The sequence below is a fragment of the Suricata suricatta genome, chromosome 4 (assembly GCF_006229205.1).
Source record: "Suricata suricatta isolate VVHF042 chromosome 4, meerkat_22Aug2017_6uvM2_HiC, whole genome shotgun sequence".
NCBI lineage: Eukaryota > Metazoa > Chordata > Mammalia > Carnivora > Herpestidae > Suricata > Suricata suricatta.
The window spans coordinates 47,487,032-47,493,114 of record NC_043703.1 but is presented as its reverse complement, the minus strand read 5'-3'; the positions used below and the strand labels follow the sequence as shown (position 1 = coordinate 47,493,114).

Here is a 6,083-nt window from a genome sequence, read left to right as displayed (position 1 = left end):
TTAACAAACAAATGATCCTGTTTCAAAATTATAAATATAGTTTGGGTTGAGGTAGGCAGGAGGACAGTTAATCGAAACTGTAGTAATTGAAGTCTTCACACTGTGTCTGAAGAGGGCTTCTGATTCCTCCTTTCAACTCTAACTGTGACCTTTAGTTCCTTAAAAAAAAAGTCAGTGGAATGTCATAGTTGGTGATTTGCTGTGTGTTCTTGAGGCTACACAGCTACTGTCTGACTACACTACCTGTGGTTTCCAGATGAGTTTGTTGGGCAGAACGATCCGCAAAGCAGATTCCGTTGTCTCATGGCGGCTCTTGAGTCAGCCCCTTGGGCGTTCTGATGTCCGCCAAATCCTCACTACTGCAAAAACCTCCATAATCAACGCTACCAAACTCTCTGCTGCTGTAGAGAGTTGCTACCACCATGGCACCTGCTCACACGCATAGTTGCTACAGAAGCTGGAATTGCCTATACTATGTTGATAGTCTCTGGCACCAAATTCCCCACTGAATCTACGACTCCTGGAATGTACACAACTGCTACCCTTGTAGTGGGTTCATACGCCATCTCTCTAATCAGGATGGCTGTAATTGTTTAGTCTCCACAAGAAGATCCAACAAAACCTTGGTAATATTTATGTTTCTCTGTTTAAGACAGAGCAAAGCCAATGTGAGGTACATTTCTTCAATATCATTGGCAAGTCAAAATTGACAAGCTGTTTCATATTTTAAACATCCAGTCTTCTTGATACTTTTGATATAGCTACTAGAATTAAATTTTTTTCCTGAGAGGAACAGGTGAAGGCCTTGTCTCTGTCTCTCTAAGACTGTTTTTCATGCATACTGGTACAAGCATATCCTTTCTGGTATAAAAAATCCTGCAGAGAATCTAGACCCCTTTTGGTCTCCAATCCTTGCCTATTGAAAGTCAAGCAGAAATTACCATTTGCGTGACTCCTTCTGTGTGATATTCTCAGAGGTATAACCAATCTTCCCATAACCAGAAAGATATTTTCATCAAAGAAATCATGACAAGCATCTTTATTTCCCCAGGGAAAGAAGCACTAAACATTGTGGTGTGGTGATCACCCTTTGATGCCATACTGTTTTGTTCAAGTATTCTACATATTTAAGCTTCAACTCCATATCCAATATATTATCAGTTTTATCCAACACCAGGTGTTTGCAGAAGTCTAATCCAATATTTCCTCTTTCCATTATATCTTCAAGTGCTCTTAAATGGCTACTAACAAGTAGCATCCATGTTCTAAAAGTCTCAAATCTGCTGACCAATATTGAGACCACTAGAAATAATCCAAAAAAAAAAATCCTAGATTGGTATAAAAAATCCTAGATCTGCTTTCTCATAGATCAGCACTGCCAATTCTCTCACTGGTACCAATACCAGGAAAATGATTTTTTTTTTTTTGCAGCTTCCAAACCTTCCATTTTCTTTTATGGCTCTCAAAGTTCTTCCTGGACCATCAGAATATATCTGACTCAAGATGGACAAGAGAAATACTACAGTTTCTATAGACCCTGTTTGGGTACAAGTCATCAAATATCTTTTCTCTTTGACAGTAAGAATAGCATCCCTCTGCACTGGAGTCAGGTGGGTATAACAAGTAAACTGTTTCCCATGATGATTTATCCCACCTTAACATCACTGAAGCTTGACAACTGAACATCATTGAACAACAATTTTTGCCTGTTGCCTCAACTGGAATGTCATATTTCTCAAAGTTAATTCCAGACTCATCTCCAGAAAAAAATTCTGTTTTAAGCATTCACTTGGTGGGAGGGGATTTGATCAGTCATCTTCATCTGATTTGTCACACCAGCAACTGTTTCCACCATATTCAAATTTGTCAGAACCACTTCTGTAATCATGGCTGCCAGTGCTATCAGTCTCCTTGTCCATGATCAACAAGCCTTCCCCTTTATCCACTTCCACAATCACTGAGAAACTAGACTTTCCTCTTGAGTCACTATGAACCTCAAGACTATTATGCACATCCTTTACTCAAACTGTGAACTGTCTTTATCATAGACTGTTTAATTAAATTCTCTGTTCCTTAACTGAGGAGGAATATAGCACCCTTTACAGGCTGTTACCCCTCCATGCTGAATTGTCAGAAAACTTCAGATATGCATTAGCAAACTGCTGGTTTGCCATGAGCTCTTTTTATACCACCACAGGATCCATTTCTGAGCAGTACAGAGAACTCAGAATCTTCTTCCACAGCTCTCTACAATGTGAGGAATGTTTCAACAAATGAGGTCTCCAGATATATAACCATGTTTGAAAAAAGTATCTTTGAACAACTATGACTGAAAAAAAGTTTTAAGACATTATTATTCAATGATTACAATTGTTATCATGGCTGAGCAAACTATTTGATACAGGCATGTTTTAATATTTTTACAGTCTCTGAATGAATTTTAAATTATTTAAAAATCATGTCTTCAGATTTGTTTAATTGATAAATCTCTAATCATGCTATAATTTTAAACATAATTTAATACATTTCAGTCAAAAAGACTATGACTTAAAAATTTTTTGTTTATTCTATTCTGAGTTACAGTGTAATTAATGGTCTGTACTTTTCTCTATAATAAGGAGTTAATTAAGGTTTTGGCCACTAAGCAGAGAATTATGAATTCACTTAATGGTTTGCAAGTAGCAGAATGTCACACTACAAAATAAAACTATGATTTTAGAGATTGCTCTGAATTCCAATTTTGATCACAAATGGGTTTGTATCATATATTACATACGGACAGAATCACTATGAGTATATGCGTTTGGGAACATATTGTTCAAACAAACATAATAGCTAATATTTCTTGACATATTCAAGGTTAAATGTTGGCAGGTGCTGTGCAAACTCTTTACCCTTCTCCTTTTAAATATTACATGTAAAATGCAACATGTGTAAATGCCACAGGTTAATAGATTTCCATAATCATATTCTATGTAAGGAATTTTTCAGGTCCCAAGATACAATGCAAATAATCCAATTCCCAATACAAAATAAATTATTATTAGTGATGTTTTCTGGATTATGCCCAGATAAAGTAAATCAATGCTTTTTGTACTTTTTTTGGTTTTTTGCAACTGATAAGGGATAATGCAGTATAAGCCTTCAGAATGACATGATTTTAAAGCTGTAAAAGATCTACAAAAATATATAACTAGCTGATAACTTTATAGATGAACAAATGGTGATGAAGTTAACAAACTCGCCTGTATCAAGCTTGCTATCTATGACAGATTTGGGAAAATGTCAACACACCTGATTCCTGGGTCAATGCATTTTTCTCTATAAGACACAACCCTTCACAACACAACCAACACAAATGCATAATAAAGGGATGTTTCACATAGATACTATTGTTCTTTAATTCAGCCTTCTCTGCTTCACATGATTATGCCTTCTGGACTAACTAGGAAAATAACCATAAGATTTCTTCTTTTTGTTCTGAGTACACAGGTGTTCCAAACTCCACCTTATGTGAAATGTTCTACCTCTACCAAAACCCACTGAATAACAGAAAATGAATTTCTTCTTTTTCTCAGATATTCAGAAATTTCCCATAAATAAATGCAGCAAAAGGCTTAAGGAGAGGGAAAGCCGAATGCTTAGAAGTTAGTGCTTGGTGGGAATTTAAGTATTCTTGGTGAAGAATGTTTAAATATGGGAAACATGTATGCTTTTTCAGCATATAGATGACTCTGAGGAAGGAAACAGAGAAGAAGAAGAAGATCAAACTTCAGTTCAGGAACTCCCTTCCTTCCCTCCCTCCCTCTCCCCTTCCCTCCTGCTTTGTTTTTTTCTTCCTTTTCTTTTCTTCTTGCTTTAAAATAATATTGCAAAGTGAACATGGTGGCACATACTATAGAATCAATGTTTTTAAATTTTATATATGCTTCAGTATAGCATGATTAAAAATAAATACCCAGAATATTTACATACTCTAATTGATAAAATTACTAAAATTGGAAGATTAACAAACTATATTTCTATAATTTCAGAAGAGAAGTTCAAATGACATAACCTTCAATATATACTTTAGCTTAAGTTTACATTCTGAACCCTCTGCTCCCAAATGAAATATACAAACGTTTTTCCTAATGGAGAACAAGCATTCCCAAAACTGTGTAGTGTGGGATTTAATTAGGAGAGATTAGTGCCCCTTTGGTCCCTTGAACTGAGTAGTTAGAAATATGAAAAACTAGGCCATCGGGCTTTTTTCCCTCAAATTATAAATAATCCCCAAACAAGCATACTAGCCAAAAAAAGGGAAAAGGGGGAGAAAACGGAGACAATAAAAGTCTACATACTCTTCAAACACCTGCATTTGTAATCCAGTGAATAATAAGACAACTGGTCCCCTAATCATCACTGAGTGGGAGGTGGTCAGTGAGGAAATCTCTAGATATCTGCATATTGCCAAACTATTAAGATTATCTCCTTCACAGCCCCAGGTCTGAAACTAAAAGTAAGGAAACCATCTGATTTCCTCAATAATGTCTATTCAGAATCATTTAGATTTGTATTATTAATATACCATGCCAAAGAAAAACTGCAACAAAGTAATTCCAGGGAATTTCTTACCCAGTCATATCCATCTCTGAGTTATCATATTCAGTGAGTTTCATTAAAAATCATTGTTAAAAATAATAAACTAATATAGTGTTTTATCTTTTCATTTCTATATGCTAGGAGAACAATTTACTGAAATTTACACAAGTCATCTCCTGTTTTAGTCCACTCAGGCTGCAATAACAGAATGCCACAGAAGAGGCAGTGTGCAGACACTAGATAATCACTTCTCACAGTTCTGCTGGAGTCTGAGATCAGGGCGCCATCATGGTCAAATAAGACTTCTTGTGTCCTCACATAGCATAAGGGGCCAGGAATCTCTTTGAAACCTCTTTTTATAGGACATTAAATCGCATTCTTTAGAGTTCCATCTCCATGACTTAAACATTTCTCAAAGGTCCCACCTACTAAAACCATCACCTTGGGGGTTAGGATTTCATCATATGAACTTTGGGGGATACAAACATTCAGACCATAGCACTGCTTATTTCCCCCCCCCCCCAAAAAAAACTAGAGGCCTTGGGATTTGAATTCTCATTTGCCTTATAGGTTGTTTATAGAAAATTACTTTACTTCTTTGATTGTTTCCTAGTATCTTTATCTAGTATTCTTTAATAATTATTTTCTTTCCTGACAAGTTTGTTATGAGATCAATTAGAGTATATAAACACCAAATTTCAGTGATGTATTGGTATTCATCAGTGGCAAACTTAGGTTTTGCCTCTTTTTAATGACTTATACTTCCCTTTTTAACTCTGAAACTAAAACAGTTAATATTAAATGTCTTTTCGATTGTCCATTGGTGAATCCTAAGTTATAAGACAGAAATGTTGTCTGTCTTATTTGTGTTGAATTCCGGGCACATAGTAAAATTTCAATGAACATATAGTAAATAAGTAATTCTGGGATTTCCAGCTCTGCATGTCAGGAGATTGGAAGGTACCACTTCATCCTAACAACAAGTAAAAAGCTGAAAAGACTGACAAATTAGTCACTTTTCCAGAATCCCTTAGAGAGGTGAAAATACAAGGCAAACCACTGTTCTTAAGAGAACCTGACCAACAGACAAATACAGACAATAACAACTTAGCAGAGCAGAGAATCATGAGCAGAAAATCCTGCAGAAACCAGTGTCAGGGTACAAGATCTGAGCTATAATTGCCAACTTGCTAGAGGCTCAGTGTGTACAATTAAGTGTTAAAAACTCCACAGGGAGGGGCACCTGGGTGGCTCTGTCTGTTAAGCATCTATCCTTGGGTCAGATCATGGTCTCATCGTTTGTGAGTTTGAGTGCATATCCAGTGAGCTAGAGCCCCACTTTGGGTTCTCTCTCTCTCTCTCTCTCTCTCTCCCTCTCTCTCTCTGCAGCTCACTCACTTGCATGCTGCCTCTTTCTCTCTGTCAAGCAAAAACAAAAACAAAGTTTAAAAACTGCAGGGGGAGCCCAGTCCTAGGGGGACACTCACAATATGAGATTT

At 36.4% G+C, this 6,083-nt stretch overlaps 1 pseudogene; it reads right to left on the bottom strand.

Moving 5' to 3' along the window:
• Positions 1–239: 239 nt before the first annotated feature.
• On the bottom strand, positions 240–2,174 carry LOC115290567 (annotated as a pseudogene).
• Positions 2,175–6,083: the final 3,909 nt, after the last annotated feature.